The following is a 19,276-nucleotide window of genomic DNA, read 5'->3' on the forward strand; positions in this document are numbered from 1 at the left end:
CGAGGTGGGCGGAAATAAGATGGACTTGTCGAAAGTCAAATGTTTTCAATGTCATGAGCATGGGCATTATGCCACTAATTTCCCACAGAAGAAAGCAAGCAAGAAGGAGCCAGCAGTAGTGGCAGCAGGTGAAGCTCTAGCTTCACAATTCAAATTTGATTTCACTCTCATTGCATGCATGGTCAACACTATAATGGGAGGCATGTAGTATCTTAATAGCGGTACCTCATTCCATATGACAAGGAATAGAGATCTCTTTAATGATTTTGAGGAGAAAGACCTCAAGTAGAACATAGAGTTCAGAGATGACAAGAGGCATAAGGCTACCGAGATCGGTATAGTTACCTTTCAGAGGGAGTCTGGCTCCCCTCTCGTAATCACAGATGTGATGTATGTTCTAGGACTAAAAAAGAATTTTGTTTTCATTACGATATTGGAAGACCATGGCTATGATGTGATTTTTAGTAAGGAAAAGGTTTTCCTTAGACACATTGCCACGGGACAGGTGAAACATATTGGTGCACGAGTCAAGAACCTGTATGCTCTTGAGGTACAATATGCATGCAAAGCCTTGAGGAGCAAGGCAAAGGTTAAAGACTTAGTGGTTGAGAGGGAGAGTGAATTACCTCTCAACATGTAGCCCCAAAAGAAGCCTCAAAAGTAGTTGCAGACAATTTTGGAGTAGCCACAATTGGAGAAGCACAGAGGAGACTAAGTGGAGAGATCCACTCAAGCAGAGAAGAAGCAGTCTCAAACAATTGTGGAGCTGCCACAATTCGAGAAGAAAAGAGGAGACCGAGTGGAGGAATCCACACATGTAGAGACCTCCAGTAGGGGGAATTTCGAGCCAAGTGGGCAGAGGGAGCACATGCAGCCATACCTCCAAGTGAGAGGTGGGTCGATGTGAAGTGATAGTCCCAAGAGGGAAAAAATTGGGCAGGTTCCATTGAGAGGTTTTATCTCTTGGACCATACCTTGCTACGAGAGCCCAAAGTATATAGTAACAGGATGGATTAGTGGCGGTTTTTGTAGTCAAAGATCAGAGTGACATAGGCTAGAGAAGTCAGATACTAAAGAGCACAGAGCAGATTTGACAATAGTGCAAAAAACCAGAGTCAGCAAAAGTGCAGAGTTTTCAGTCAACAAAGGCAGAGCTAGTAATAGTCAAAGACTTTGATGACAGATGCATCACATTGATTCAGGTTGGATTTTTTTTCAGTTTCAGGAGTTGTTGTAGCAACAACACTAGAGAGAAGTGTTGCATGAAGAACATTTCAAAGGTTTAGGATCAGGATAGAGTTTAATTCGTTTCTTGTTGAGAGGGAGTGTTGAAAATAATAACAAGAAATGTCAAAAATAACATCTAGAAATTCTAATTTAATTTGTCCTTGAATTAAATTGTAATTCTTTTCTCATAGCAACTTGTAATAGTTAAACTAAGTTAAGTTTACTTAGTTAACTTAGGAATTTCAAGTTGGTAGTCTATCTACAATCATGTAAGTGTGATCCCTAAGTTTTAGGGGTCCAGATTGAGTTTATTGGAATTGTAATTAGATAACTCAGTTCAACTGAGTATAGTCAGTAAAAATAGTTCTAACTGTTGGAGGAACTAGTAGATGTCTAGTAGTGAGTTGGTGCGCCAATGCATCCTCAGTGCCACACCAGCTAACTGAAGATTCACTATAACTCATGCATGTAATTTCAGAGGAAGGCCCAGTTGAGACTAGAATGTAAGGACATTGTACTATCATTTATATAATTTTTCGAGTTGTACATATGGTGCATGCAATCAGTTGAGGACCTAAGTTTGGATTACGCAATTATGGAAGAAGGATTTCCTCATTAAATATAGGTTAATTCCTCTAGGAATTAGGAAAGGAAGTAGGCGCTTGGAAGGCGGTAGAATAGGCTAAGTGTTGGCTTGAGCTAACTTGTGAGCAGAGAGTTAGAAGTAGGGGCTTGGAAGGCAACAGAATAGGCTAAGTGTTGGCTTGAGCTAGCTTGTGAGCAGAGAGTTATATTATACTTGTGCAAAAATTGTTCAGGAGGAACAAGAATTATATTTTCTTCTCAAATATTCTCGCTAATGCAATATAGATAGTCAGGGTTTTGCGCAGTTTCTTTCCCCAGAGAAATATTGTGTTATGTGTGATTGATATTCTTCCTCTTTCTGATTATTTTCTTCATTGATCATTATTTCTTTCTGTCGTAAAGAGTAGAGTAGATTCTTGTCTTATGTTTTAGTATATCACATGAGCTATTGAATCTACAGTAAAAATCTACACGTAAGGGAGTTTAGTATATCACATGAGTTGTTGAATCTACAGTAAAAATCTACACTATAAGGAGTTTAGTAGGCATAGCGGGCCAAGTGGGATCATGGAGAAGCAGGTCGTTGATGAGCTAGTTGAAATCAGGGAGACTCAAACCAGCCATAAAAAGAATTAATGGACGAGGAGTAACCACACCGGTTGGGGTTCTGTTGGTGGGGTTACCCTGGTTGGTACCTGGGTTACCACCCTAGTTTCTCGCACCCACATTGTTGCCTGATATGGTGGCAGTACGGGGTTGAGAAGATACAAAATCAAAGGAGAAACTAGAAGAATCAATGGAATCAAAATCAAAATGATGGCTCGATGAAGGAATAGGAAGATGTGCTCTAACTTGATGGGAGGAGTAATATGTCCTGACAAGAACTAAAGGTGAATACCTCGAAGTCTTCCCAAAAAATGCCTAGGGGGCGCAATGATGTCAAGATAATGATGACTCTAAGGACTAAAGGGTGATGATAGGAATAAAAGGGCAACAAATAGCAAGAAAACACCTAATGCAGTGGTTCCAAGTGTAAACTAACTATATTAATGATGTTACTCTTAATACAATCAAACACGTCCTGTGAAAGAAAAATACCACTAGCCTATATGTGGTCTAAATCCTCAAACAATCCTAGATCTATTGCTTCAGATGGACTTCCAAAGAACTTCTTACATGATGGAATCTCATCCCCACAAACAGATTTTTCCAGAGAAAGGTAGGGTAGAGAACCAACTACTTCCCGCAACTAGTGCTATTGGGTATTTTCCTAAGATTGTTCATTACAATTACCTTCGTCCCATGGGGCTGGTCGAGCCTTGAGATTCTTGGTAGTCATCCAATGCAAGGGATTCCTTGCCACGAGTTGGGTAGCCTCGAGGAGAAATGCTCACATGATGACCTAGCCTAACCCCCTTTAAATTGGGTTTCTGGTGCACTCCGGCTTTGGATCATGGGATGGTGAAGGATTTTAGTCTCCCTAATATGTCAACTTATATGTCTTAATCAAAGCGATTGATGGGTGTTATTGGAACCTTATTCCACCGATTCTACACCTGCACTACAAATATTGTTTGGCTCTGGTGCCCAAGTGGGCTTAATCTTTGTGTGTTGAGTTATTAAGGTGTAATGTTTCAAGTCTTGTCTTAGTGGTGTTAACCAAGCTTATCTTCGCTTAGAGTGTGAGTGTGTGAAAATAATGTGTTAAATGGATGAGTTAATTAAGCATGTTTTATGATGCCATGTGCTGCTGAAAATAAAGTGTTGAAATACTATAAATAATGTTGAAAATGATAGAAAAATAAACAATCAATCAAGCATACAAAACCCCACATAAAACAAGCTACTCAAAGACACATTAAAAAAAACCTAAAATACCTAAAGTCAAGGGACTAAGATCTAGAGGCACTAATCTACTATAAATGGTGCAGAAAAATAGCAAAAATCAGAGGTGAAATTGTCGCAAAGGATAGGTGTGAAGCTCTAAAACCTAGGATGCTTAAGGGGGTCCTAAGGGGGGAAAGGAAAACCCAAACTCTAAAGGGAGAAAAGTTAAAATAAACATATCCAAAAGTGTTGAAAAGTAATGGATCAGACTCTAAAAATCAATGGCTGAAAATGTTGAAACCCTAGACTCCTCACTCAACTAATCTCTTCCTAACAATGTGGAGGTGTACTCTAAACCCTAGGGGGATTTTTCCTTCCTCAAAGAGAAAAAATAAGAGAATATAGGCCTAGGGGAGACTGAAAATAGAGGTGAAGTACCCTTCCTAGTCTGTAGACAACACTCTTGGCAAATCTGAAAAAATTCTAAAAATTAAAAATTAAAAAATTAAAAATAAATAAATAAAATCCAAAAAAATACCAAAACGTAGTTATTTACCTGGAACAGTGGAAAACACAGTTTTTGGGCTAATAGTGTGCTCTGGAATGTAGATCTAGGGTTGAAAAATGTGTTCTACAACCAGGACTCTCAATTGGTATATCTCGCATAGATTTTGTCATCTCCTCCTCAGCTGGTACCTATGGCCTACAGAAATAACCAAAAAACCACTAGAATCCAAAAATTTGACAAAAAAAGGAAATAATATTATAAATAGAAATTGAGAGGCTAAAAATAGCTGTAGAAAACCCTGAAATTTACTGAAACTTCAGTCACCCAATAACGTTGTTATTACACTAGTGGAGTTGCCATTTGTTGACGACAAATGTAACTAAAGGCCCAGTGGAGTTGCCATTTGTTGACGACAAATGTAATTAAAGACCTAGGGGAGTCGCCATTTTCTAGTGTGAAATTCCTTGGAAGGTGTACCAAAACATTTCACTTAAGTCACTAGGTGACAAGTGACCCTAACAATAATTTGTGGTTGCTTACGATTCAAATTTGTAATAAAAAGTGAAAAACCTACAACAAAAACATATATGATCCAGAATAGCAAACAATAGTAAAGATATCCAATGCAATAACCCAAATGGAAATACTTTAATTGAATAAATTATTTATTGATAACACCTAGTAAAGGAGATCTACAAAAAAAGGTCTACAAATACCCCTTCGTGGGATGGGTCCTTTGATGTCCTTGATGCTTCAATAATCCATATTCTCTCTCAACATGTGAAAAACCCAAAACAATGAGGAGAACTCAAATGGGAGCTCAAAAGAAAAGAGATGATAATGGTGAAGAATGAATGGAAAACCCTCCTATTTATAACAAAGTATTGAGTTAAACTAGAAATTAGAGAATAATAAAATAATACTTTTATATATTTTTTGGAGAGGGAAAAGATAATTAAAATGGTCAAATATCTTTATTTAGAAATAATTAACGAATAAAATGATTTATTAATTATTTCGTGAGGATTAAGAATGGTGTGAAATTGAAATAATTATTAAATAGTGATTTAACAATATTTCCAATAATAGAAATAAGGAATAATAAATAAAAGGTGATTTATTTAATTATTCCTAGGGGATTTAGTCAAATGTGACAATTTAAACAATGATTTAATAATTATTCCTAGAGAAAATTAAATAAATAATGATTTATCTAATTATTCTCATGGGTTTTTTAATTTTAATCAGAAAATAATTTAATAAAAGTGGTTTCCTAAATTATTTTCCACAGTGAAAGTGATCGCACTATGGTAAAATTAATCCTACATGGTGCATTTTCATCCACCTACTTAGAAATGGCTAGGTGATTATTTTGTTGTGATAACAGTTTGTGTTGAGGTTCTCTCATATCACTTGACCTTCAATTCAAGTCACCAAGGGCAGAGCGAATGACAATTTATTTTGGTATGAATCCCAACAAAAGGTGTTTTCTGAATTGAAGCATCACCTCTACTCTGCACCAGTGCTCACATTACCAAACTCGCCGCAACCATTTGAAATTGAGACAGATGCCTCTGACTATGATATTGGTGTAGTTCTTACTCAACAAAGGCATCCAGTGACATATCACAGTCAGACACTTTCAGACACAGTCTAAAAGTATCCCACCTATGACAAAGAGATGTATTCCATGGTGCAAGTTTGTCGACAACGGAAGCATTACATTGTGGGGAAGGAAATGATCATCCACATAGACCACCGACCCTTGTAGTTCATAAAGACACAAGGGAATTTACAGAATGATTGCCATCATAAATGGTCCACATACCTGCAACAGTTCCATTTGAATATTAAGTACAAGAAGGGAAGCACCAATAATGTTGCAAATTGCCTCAGCCAACCATTGGTCATGGCGTTGACCACTGTGCTTGACTCTTGTGGGCACGAGACTTTAGGATGGCTGCATCTATACAAGAGTGATCCATAATTCAGCAACACATATCAAACGCTCCTAGAAGGCAAGCAAGTTCCAAATTTTCACCTTCAAGATACACTATTATGTAACCTAGGTTACCTCTGTGTTCCTTCAAGCAAGCATGCCAAGATGATTTTGGAGGCACACTATAGTTGGGTCACTGGACACTTTGGAGTAGTGAAAACAGTGGCAGTGTTGTAGAATTATTTTTATTGGCCAAACCTTTGATGGGATGTTGGGAAGTACAGCAAATCTTGCACTGCCTCCACCATTGAAAAACCAACCATAAAGAAGCAAGGCTTATATACTCCTCTGCCTACTCCTATTTGGATTTGGGAATCCATATCCATGGATTACATGTCAAGCCTCCATTCTACTAAGCATGGAAATGACTGCGTTTTTGTGGTGATCGACAGAGTCTCTAAGATGGCCATTCTAGCGGCCTGCAAGAAAAGTATCACAACATAAGCCATTGTTAATCTCTTCTTTATACGAGTATGGGTACACTTTGGGATCCCACCGTACATTATCTTAGATTGGGATAGCAAGTTCCAAAGTACATTTTGGTCAAGTATCTAGTTGATGTTAGATACCGAGCTCACTAAGTCCACGTCTTTCCACCCCAAAACTAATGGCCAAATAGAGGTCATCAACAGGATGATCGTACACATTATGCACATGTGCAACTCCAACCATCCACGCACATGGGACGAAAGACTCCCTTATTTCTAGCACAACTACAGTAGAGCTCTTTGTTGCTCAACTGGCCATAGCCCCTTTTAGGTAGGGTTTGGATTCTAGCCACTATGTCCCAATGATGTGGACATACCATTTGCAACTACTGAGGCAACTTCGAACCATGTTCATTATGAATATGACAGGGATAAAAACTTCATTGATCACATCCATCACATCTGCCATCAAGTCCATGACATATTGGACAAAGGAAATGCTAAGTAAAAGCAGTGACATGATCAACATCAGGTGCCACACAAGTTCCAGGTGGGAAACAAAGTTTGGCTACATTTGCAGAAGGAGCGCCTCGTTGGGCTCCACCGTAAGCTTCGGCCTCTCTGATATGGGTCGTAAACCATCACTAAGGATGTAGGGGACATTTCTTTCGAGCTCAACATTCCACCATTCCTTGGCCTGCACCCAGTGTTTAATGCAGACCACCTTCGGCCATGCATTCCAACATTACTAGACACATATGACATTGCATAATAGCTCACACCAACAGAGTTAAACCCAGAATACAAATGATCGGATCATGGACACATAGATCAAAAAGTACTCGCCAATAGAATATCCAGCTATATTGGGTTGCCAAAGTTGGTCAGGGATCAAGCTCAATAGAAGTTTCCCCATCTCATGGACGCACTCAATGAAATGGGGACCATTTCTTCCTAAGGGGGGAGGACTAATCCAAGTATATATTGGTGGCCAAAGCCCTATTCCACTTGGACCCCCACCTCTATTTCTTTCAGTTTTTCAATTTCCTTAATTGGGGCACAATTTACTAGTATTTGCAGTTTTTTGGGTCCTGAACTTGCGGAGCCATTTTAAGGCCCTAAACGATATTTTTTTCGAAAATGGGTAAACATGAGACTCTAACTAATAATTTTAGCTAAAATATGTTGTCCTCAGATAGATATTTCTAACAAGGTATTGTGTGCATCAAAAATAGATCATATGCCAAGGTTATGACCCTGGGAAGTTGATGTACCAATTTACCCAAACAAGGCCCATAGTTTTGGTGCTTCATATTCTAGGGTTAGGTTTTTGGATGTTTATGGTTTTCCATTGTTTCTCAATAATAAATAGGCCTTCGAGCCTCCATGTAACACAGTTTAGAGGCATGTAGCCGCCACATCTCTTCTCAGAGATAAGCTACCATCGCCCGAGCTAGTTTATTTCCATTTTGTTTGTAAACATATTTCAGTTTTTTGATATTAATGAAATGAAGTGTTATTTATGTTGTGTCTATGTGTTTATAGTTATATCTATATTGTGTTGCGTTCTTTTTTAAGTTCGGATCACAAGCCCCAAGGGTTAGCTCAATCGGTCAAGTCAGGGCCTTGCCAAATGGGAGGTCACAAGATCAATTCCCGAAAGATCTTGGGGTCAAGTCTTGCAATAGGCCGAGGGGTGTCATCCCAGATTTTTCCAGTGGATGTAGCACCACCCGTTGACCGAAGATGTCCGTGAACCACGCGCAAAAAAAAAAGTTCAGATCACATGAATACTTGACAATAGTAAAAGATAAGATCTTGTGGACAGAAAGGAGGCTCCAAATTCAAAGCATGTTCAAAATTTTGGAGGGTGATTTTAGCAGCTACAAAATGCCCAAAAACCACTAACAGTGAAAATCGTTTGTTGTAAACCACCGAAAAAAATTGTGCATGGGGTTAGTCATGAAAATAATATAACACTTATCCAACATAAATAGCAAAGTTTGGGAATTCTTAGGATATGTAGGATTCATAAAGGGGGTTCACCTAAAGATGTAGTGAAGGGTTCAACGCTTATAATTGGAATTCCCCCAAAATACATATTTAAATGATGGTTTTGAACAATGAAAATATGGATATGTAAGAATAAGGAATATCGATTTTAGTGTCCTATTACCAATATATTAGTCTATTATAAGCATAAATTGGAAAGTGGTGGAACATATAGTGAGCTAAGGATAGCATTCTTTCATATCTATTTGTAGATGGGCATCCACATCCTTGCACCTTCCTCCAAAATTGAAAAGAAATATTTGTTATAGCCCTTGCATGTAATTGAAAATTGGCTTATTGATGGTTTGGATAATTGACTTTATCATTGCAATGCCTTTGGGATATTCCTTAATATTTTCTTCTTTTTTTCACTAAATGAATGATTTATGGCATGGCCTTGCATGTGCTCCCTTTGGCCTTGAAAAGGTCTCGCATATGCCTACACATATGGATTGATATTGGGCGAATAAAATGGCATCTTTTTCCATAGTTTTGGGCCTTGAAAGGCCTTTATAGGTTTCCAAACCAAAACACTATATCAAGCTCTTGAAACCCTAGTAACATAGCCTTCAAGATAGGATCCTTGATTGATTGTCTAGATGTGGTTTATGGAAATTTATGCTTGGGTGCAGTCCAATAAGTTTCCTCACTTAACAATATTTTGTGGTTGAGGGGCATATAGGTGAGTTACATATAAAACCATTTTGCATAAGGTGAACTTGATGGAGAAAAAAAATTAATGCCTTATGCAAGTAATTTTTCAACATTTAGGTTACCATGCATAGTTATTCAAAAAGTTTTAATGGCATGGAGGATGGAAACAATCATGTCATGAACTCTACAATGACCCCATCAAACTCCATTTTGTTGGATAAGAAAAACGAAGTCCAAATGAACTAGCAATCGTGACAAACTAAGGGATATAGGTCATTTAGTTAAATCACACTCTTTACTTTTTTTTGTGTTCTTGGGAGTCCCATCAAGTTACATCATGATAAGTGGCTTTGTGCTCTATTTTAATAGCATTGAGAAACAAATATCTAAGATTTTAGACTAATTAATTTGATATAAAAGATATAATGTAACAACAAAAAAATACTTTTTAAATTTATAGTGGTTTTGGCTTCTCAAATAACACTTTGGTAATAGAATTGGTTATAATTTATTTTATATTTTTCTGATATAAATATTATTAAAAAAAAAAAAAACCTTTGATAATTATTTTCTTAAATTCCTTTTATTTGTAAAAATAAAAATAATAATTTCTAATATGGAATATTAGTGAAACAATATTATTGAGTATACGCATCAAATACTTCATATTTTTTACAAAATACATTTACTTAACTACACAGAAGGTGTTCCTCTGTGGGCTTGGGTTTGGCAGATTTAACCAATCAAATCCTTGAATTTTCATCCTCCTTTATTCAAATGTCTTTTACCACGTTGCACTCTGAATCATGTAGCTCAATACCCACTAATACTCTGCAATCGCCTTACGCTCCATGCCAATGGCTTTCTCCTAGCCCTACTCTTCATTGTTTTCTTCCATGGCTGTCGAGCCTACAGTCTTATGTAGGTCATGTTAGTAGAATTTGTCGTCTCTCTTGATGGAAAGGCCTTGCTTTTGGATGCAAAATTATCAGATTGCAGCAAGTAGATCTGTGGATCTGGTCATCAGCCTATTCCTGATCTTGCATGAATGGGACAAGCTACTTTCTTTCATGGTTGAATTTGTATAGAGAAATATGGGGAGTTGAAAGTTGAAATTATCACCTCATTCCACATAATTTGGATGGGACAAGCTACCTGTATCCATGGTTGAATTTGTACAATGCGAGATGGGGAGTTGAAAGTTAAAATTCTCACCTTATTCTACATAATTTGAGATGTTATATGTCTTCATTAAGATGTCATCTTCTGAAAGAAACTCCTAAGTCTTTCTATAGTTCCTAATTAAGCCATTAAATCAATGCAAGACTTGACTTCCTACTTGCTTTCTGAACTACATGTCTTGGTCATCAAATCCACTTACATAGCCTTGATTATGACTGTCGTGGATATTATAATGGTGGATAGAATTTGGTGTTGCATCATCTCTAGATAAATAATGACCATTATTGTACTTCTCTTAATCTCCATTGTGGCGCGGGCCTAACATTAAAGACATGTCGGCACTCCGAAATTGAGATGTGAAATCCTCATGTGAAACCTATTGCTTATGGCAAAGCTATGGTTATATGGAAAAAACAAATTGTTTGAATTGACTTTTCAAATTCATGCTTCTCCCAAGGTAGAAAAATAGTAGCTAACTCACTACATAATATATAAAATCAATGTAAGGATTGTCACTTATTTGACAAATATAATTTTAAAGGTTGGCAAATTACGGGTGGAGAAAATGATACAAAAAACCATGCACAAAGAACAAACATCAAACATTCTGGAAGTCATCGCTATGGACATCAAGCATGTTGTTTAAGCATTCATAGATGTTGCACTGCACATTTTTTCCTAAGGTTTTGATCAATAAATCTTAATCTTGGTGTTTTCCCTGTACTTACACCATCAAAACTGGAGTCATTGCCTAATTCCTTACTTGTGACTGTAAGGTAATCATTTATTTTCTCTTAAATATTTAAATTGCCTTGACATTTCCTTAAGGGCCAAGGTAGTGTATGGAGTTCCAACTGCTATACTAGCTTTAGATTCAAAAGACATAATAGCCATCTACTTTTGCTCATAATAGTGCATGTATCTCTTTTCGACCTGGAAGGATAAAGCGAATTAGAATGAGAATTTTATTTAGGAACCACAATACATGTCTTGGAAAACATCAAAAGATCTCTTCCATTTGCGCTCCCTCACACACAGGTGTAGTTCCATTGGGTAGAAATACTACAAGAAACTATGAAATTACTAAGTCAAAGGATTGAACATCTTTCTTCTGAAGAAACGATAATCATCAAAATTTAATATGACAGACATATTGCAACCAAATTGGATAAATCACTCATTCAAGGAATTGAACATATTTTTCCTGAATATTCGGGAATCGTCAAAGTTGATATGATTGGTATATTGCAACCAAACTATAGAAAATTTGAAATATGTTAGAAGTGAAAGAGGAACTCATACAATATGTCTTGACTTCAGTCAAAATCACACCTTCAACTCCAGTTAAAAGAACACCAATAAACATTGAAAGAATTCTATATAGATCAGGATTGCAAATTCCACTAGAAGTAGACTATGTAGTAGGTATCTAGCGAAAAAAATGGTTAATGGTAATTAAGAGACTGATACCCACCAATAATATGATGATTTATTCTAGCCACTCAAAACATGCTAAAAATATATGAACCAACATTTATAGTCAAGTTATTAAACCAAATTACAATTTTCAATTTTTCTTCACCAAAAGCCTACATTACCAGTCTTTATCATAATAAGACAAAACAATTTCTCGAGAAGCCACAACCTTCTTCGTACATGATCATAAGATTTTTGAAATTTCTCCATACTTCCTATAGATAATTGTACTTTGTTTTTTCTGCCTTTGGAAATTTATCTTTTCTTATAATGTTCCTTGTGATTTAATATCCCACCAATTTCTTCCATTGTTTTCTTTGTTCTATTCAGTATTAAATTCCAAATCAATCATAGGGAATGAAGCTTTGGTTATCCTCGAACCATTTGACCATGTTCTTTCCTAAATATTCCAATAATTATTGGTCATCCTATGGATGTAAAAACTCCTACAAATAAATATACTATTGCTAATTCCAAGTTCCATCTTTGGATCACACATCTCTACAAGATTCCATATCATTCATTATCAATGTCGATATTATGCATGTTGTTATTGACCAACGGGAACCACATCACCAACATATTCCTATTCCAAAACCAACCACCTAGAAGTGGGTGAGAGTGGGTGATTTCTTGTGTACATATGTGTATTGTCTTGCCTATGTTTAAACGAACTCCTAATTTGTAATCAAATTCAACGTTTACTAAACAACGCAAACCAAAAACCACATTACTTATTTATGCCAATTTTGAAACCAACAAGGTGATTTCGTGATTTACATATCTATGTAAAATGTGGTCACAACGTAGTATGGTTTAAATTTGACATATAATTATTGTGTAAGGCATCCATCGCTCCTTAAATTTTGATTTCATTGTAAACAATCGTGCCAATATTGTGTTCCAATCAGTACAATGTGAACCTTCATGTCCTAGATATTAACGGCTTAGTTTTAATTGTTTCTTTTAGTTCTCATCCCTTTCACCCTTAAGACACAACAAAATTCCTCCCCCTCTTTAAAATTCTCTCACTTGTGATGTGGCACCCTTTCAAAATTCCTTGGTTTCAGTTGGAGGACTTGTGGTCAATCTTGTGGGGTTGGGATTTTTCCATGAATTTCATCATCATGCTCATGGTGGGGGTTGTTCCCATTTTCATTCTCATGAATTCCATGATTCCCACTCTCATTCTCATTAAAGTCACGTACATAGCCACATGCACAATTAATGTTGCTCCTTGCAGTGGAAGGGAGCACAATAACTTGAAAGGAAGTGATAGTTTGGATGATGTAAATAATTTCCATGATAATCCTAATGACCATAACCGTAGTGTTCATAGTTATTCTCATATTAGATCCAATGATCAGAATCCATTGTCATAGTGTCTAACATGGGAAATTGAACCATGATCAACATCAACTGATTGTGCCATCACATGAACATGGTAATCATAACCACTCTTGTGCACATCTCACCATGTTGGAAACATCAGTCAACATCATCAACATTATGTATTAACATGGTAAGAATAACCACTCCTATGTGCATCTCACCAGGTTGGAAACACCAGTGAACATCATCAACATTGTGTATTTTCAAAGGATTTATATTCAACAATAAAATGTTTTTAAACATAAAGGTAGAAATTTTTAAATAGTCATATATAATATTTAACATTTAGAATATATTGTGGGCACCTTTCAAAATTAGGAATTTGGGTATAGTCATACATAATAATTAGTATTTAATACTATATTGTAGGCATCTCCACTATTGAGGGACTCAATTGGTCTTTCCATTGACATAGTAGGTTCAAATCATAATATTGCCAAAAAGAAATCTTTCATCTCTCCTCTTTGAGAAACTTTAGGCTTCAAAAAATGTGATATCACTGCCAAGCTCATTGGGAAACATAAGAAAACTTGCAACAAATTAACTTCTACAAGTCCTTGACTTTGAGAAAGTTGCCAGCTTTGATGAATTTGTTGGAAATGGTGCCCTGTTTTTGCTAAGTGACCAAACTAGCCTAAAGGAATTTACACTATGTCTGCTTCAATTTGAAATGTTTATCTAACTCTCTGGACACTCAAAACAATGGACAACATTGATAATGCATTATACACAAATAAAGTATATGCCACCAGTTGCCATTGGCTCAAATAATCTTTAAATTGATATTGTTTGCTAGATGAAGTGTCATTTTCTAGTGTGGACAAGATTGAAGGAAGAAACTAGGCATTAATAAATTTGAAAGATGCACAGATTGAAGTTTTCTTCCATGCTTGGAATCAAAACACTTGAGTCAAAGAGGACACAAATCAATAAAATATCCTTTCTTGATCGTGTTTGGTCCAACCTTAAACATTTCAACATTAATGATCGTGACAGACTAATGGAGGTTGAAGCATTGTCAATAACATTAATGTCACTAAATTTTTAATAGTTGTCAAGATAACAACAGTTCTTTGTTCTCTCACAAAACTACTCCATTTTTTCTTCACAATTTTTCGTGCTCTGCATGGCAATGGTCTAGCTATTTACCTTAATACTTTTCCAGCAATCATCTTACTTTGAGGATAATCAAATGTCACAATGGAAAATTCACACCAACAAGTAAGAAACAACTGAAGTAAAAGGTTTCTCTTCATATTCTAACGAATTTTTTCTTTTTCTTGTAACAAGAACATTCGCCTCATTCCTGAAGTAGTGTCGACTACACTAATGGAATCTCGTAGGGGGGCCCATTGTGCAGCCTGGGAATGAGTCGTTGGGCTATAGGTCCTCAACAGAGATCGATCTTTATATAATATTTACTCTATTAGAAATAAGAGTTTTTATATTTAGTGATTTAGTTTTTCTAGATGATCTTCCCAAATCGTTGTTTTGTTCATTGTACATTTTTACATTTAGGGTCAATTGTTAGTATTATTAAATACACACTCAAATTCTTAATACCTGAGTATATAAATTTATTCCAAAGTTGTATTGATAATGGCTCTTATTGCATAGATTATTATTTTATTAAGATGATAAAAATCCAAGAATCAGTGTGTGATGGCTCTTATCTTACACGAATAATGAATAAAAAGTCACTAAATTGATACTATGTCAACAAGAGCTACGTGGTGACAATGTCACTACTTTTGCTTTTTTTTCTATAGATGTATTTCTTGCATGCAAGTTACATGCAGAAAATACAAAGATAGCAACGTTGTCACCATGTGGCTCTTGTTATTAACTATCCACCAAACTTTAAAGTTTAGACCGGGCTTTTATCTATGTGTAAATATTTATTTTGATTACGTGTGTGTGCATGTAGATGTTGTTTCTATTGACCATCCAATAATTTAAAAAATAAGCATTTCTTCCACATCGGAAGATTTAATGTGCCTAATTTAGATAGTTGTGTAAGATATTTCTAGTTACAGTTCTAATTAGTGATGTTTATATATTTGATTATCCTAAAAGTCATACTTATGAGGCATTTCATTATGAATTCACATAAAAAGGTTGAAACATTGAAATAATTGAAAGACCTCACAAGCCATCTTGTTACTATATCAAGGATCACCCATTATTATTAGTTGTCTAAAAAATTGATGATTATCGTTGTGTTTGACCATACATTTTGTGAGCCTCTAAAAACAATTATGGTAAAAATAACAAATTATATAGTTATGGATCTGATGTAGTTATAAAATAGGTTATTGATCAAGAAAGAATTTTAATTTAACCAAGGGAATGCAACTGAACATAACCATGCAAGTAACAACTCAGGATTTACGTAGTAAAACCCTGACATGGTGTCAAGGAAACATCCATGGGACAAGGGATTGGAATTTCTATTCAATCAATAAAATGATTCTCCTTACAATAGTTAGGGCATTCATCAGTTTTATATATGAGCCTCCTCAGTTACATAACTACCGATTCGGTATGAAACTAACTTGTCAATAACTAACACAATTTACCCAAATTTACATTAATTAGTTGTCAACTACCAACAAACTCCACCTTGACAACAATTTTCCTAATCCCTTGCGCATGCCCATTCATCATCTCTTCTGCAAGCCAAGAGAAGCTAAACACCATCGCAGCTTCTCTATTGTAACTGGCTTTGTGAATATGTCTGCATAATTCTCCCATGTATGGACCTTTTGAAGAGATACTTTTCTACCATTGATCACATGTCTCAGAAAATGATACCTTACATCAATGTGCTTGGTTCTGTTGTGATAAGCAGGATTTGTAGCCAAGTGAATAGCACTCTGACTATCAAAAAGTACATTCAATTTCTCTTGCTTCCTTCCATTCTCATCAAGTAGACCCTTTAACCAGTTTGCTTCTTTACTGGCATTTGAAGCAGCTATATATTATGCTTCAGTAGTGGACAACACAACTGTTTCTTGAAGCTTTGACATCCAACTAATTGCTCCATCTGCAAGAGTAAATACATAACCTGTAGTAGATCTTCTTTTGTCCAAATCACCTGCATAATCAGAATCTACATATCCGCAAATTGATCCTTCACTACCATTAAAGATGATGAAATGGTCACTTATGCCTCTTAGATATCGAAGCACCCATTTCAATGCTTGCCAATGTTCTTCACCTAGATTTGCCATGAACCTACTAAAAACTCCAACTTCATGTGAAATGTCAGGTCTTGTAGATACCATTGCATACATTAAGTTGCCTACATCATTTTGAATATGGTACATGAGGCATATACTACTTTTCTTCATCAGTTCTAGGACTCAAAACCGAAGAAAGCTTAAAATGGGAAGCTAATGGAACATTAATAGGTTTCACATTGTTCATACAGAACTTTTCAATTACTTTCTCCACATACTTCTGATGTGATAACCAAAGCTTACCATTTTTCCTGTCTCTATGTATCTCCATTCCCAAGATATGTTTTGCTGCTCCAAGATCCTTCATATCAAACATCCTAGAGAGTTGAGCCTTTAACCTATTGATCTTTTCCATGCTTTTGCTTGCAATAAGCATATCATCAACATACAAAGCTAAGATAATGAATATGCCATTGAAACTTTTGTAGTATACACAATGATCATACTCACTTCTAATAAAGTTCTAGCTCACCATGAAGGAGTCAAACTTCTTGTACCATTGTCTGGGAGACTGCCTCAGACCATACAATGATTTCCTGAGCTTGCAAACTAATATTCTGTTGCGACCTTATACAAAACCTTCTGGTTGTTCCATATATAACTCTTCATTCAAATCACCATATAGAAAATTTGTTGTAACATCTAACTGTTCTAACTCGAGGTTAAGTAATGCAGTTACTACCAACACAGTACGAATAGAAACAAGTTTTACAACTGGTGAAAAAATCTCATGAAATTCAATACCTTCAACCTGAAAATACCCTTTTGCTACCAGTCTCGCCTTATACCTTTTGATACTTCCATTAACTTTCTGTTTCAGTTTGAATATCCATTTGCGTCCAACAACACTTCTCCCTTCAGGAAGTTCTACAAGATCCCAGGTATTGTTCTTGGCTAAGGAATCCATTTCTTCTTCCATAGACGTTTTCCATTTTTCGCTATCCATATCATCTACTGCTTCCTGATAATAAGAAGGTTCCCCATCTTCAGTAATCAAAGCAAAAGATGAAGCAGAATCTTCATACCTTCTCGGAGTTTTTCTTTCCCTTGTAGACCTTCTTAGAGTGACTGGTTGCTAAACTGGTTCAGAAACTTCAACAGCTTCCTTTGTATCTTCAACACGTTTTTCTCCAAAAGTCTCTTCTTCATCTTAGCTATCGCTGAAAGGTCTAGCCTCCAACTAAATTTTTTGATTTGGTGATACATGTTCCTGTTCAATTCTTTCAACATTTGATTTTAAAAGAGAAGATTCATCAAATGTTACATCTCTACTAATGACTATCTTCCGCGATGTAGGATCCCACAACCTGTATCCTTTCACCACAGATTCATACCCAACAAAGACATAACATTTCGATTCTGGATCTAATTTTGAACATTGACTTTTAGGAATAAGAGCATAAGCATCACAACCAAATATCCTTAAATGTGAATAATCACAAGACTGACTTGACCAAACTTCTTCAGGAATTTTAGAATTAATTGCTACTGAAGGTGATCTATTAACTAAATAACAAGCAGTGGATACTGCTTCTGCCCACAACTCCTTTTGCAAGTTAGCATTTTTTATCATGCTTCTGGCTCTTTCCATAAGAGTCTGATTCATACATTCAGCAACACCATTTTGTTGAGGAGTATAAATAGCAGTTTTGTGTCTAACAATTCCTTCATCCTTATAATATTGTTCAAATTCTATTGAAGTAAATTCACCACCATTGTTAGTTATTAAACATTTAATTGATTTGCCTATTCTTTTCTCTACCATTTCTTTAAATTGTTTAAAGATATTGAATACAACAACTTTCTTTTTCAGCATAAAGACCCAAACTTTACGGGAGAAATCTTCAATAAACGGTAAAAAATATAGAGCACCTCCATATGATATAGGAGGAGATGGTCCCCACATGTCAGAATGAATATAGTCTAAAATATCTTTACTATTATGATTTCAAGTTTTAGATCTCTATTTACATTGTTTTCCATACACACAATGTTTACAGAAATCCAACTTCAAAGATTTCAGATCATGAAGAGATTTACGTTTCATCGGTATCTGAAGACCTTTCTCGCTTATGTGACCCAATCGTTGATGCCATAGGCAAGTACCTTCTTCTTCTTTTCTGACACAATCGTTGCTTCACTGACCTGAGTACTTCCTTTGAGTTTGTAAATATTTCCAACCTTTTTTGCTTTCATAACAGCTAGGGCGCCTTTAGAGACTTTCAGCACTCCATTCTGACCTATAAAATTATAACCATCTGAATCCAACGCTCCCAAAGAAATCAAATTTTTCTTCAATTCAGGTACATGTCTAACACTAGTTAATGTTCTAACTATTTTATCATACATTTTAATCCTGATATTTCCCATCCCAATAGTCTGACATGATACATTATTACCCATAAAAATAGAAATACCATTTACATCTTCATATGAAGTAAACCAATTTTTGTGTGGACACATGTGATGAGAAGCACCAGAGTATAACAGCCAACTTTCAAAACCCTGAGAGACATTGCATACATGTGAATTTTCATCTATCATACATAATTCCTTAGCAGATAAAACTTCATCTATCATATCTGAATCAACCTGATTTGCTTCCTTCTTCGGGTTATCAGACTCTTTTCATTTCCAACAGTCTTTCTTAAGGTGTCCAATTTTGTTGCAGTGCCAACATTTTGCCTTACACTTCTTTCCCTTT

This window comes from Pinus tabuliformis, chromosome 2_1, assembly GCF_031772625.1.
Source record: "Pinus tabuliformis cultivar Carrire ecotype Pingquan chromosome 2_1, CPIR1, whole genome shotgun sequence".
NCBI lineage: Eukaryota > Viridiplantae > Streptophyta > Pinopsida > Pinales > Pinaceae > Pinus > Pinus tabuliformis.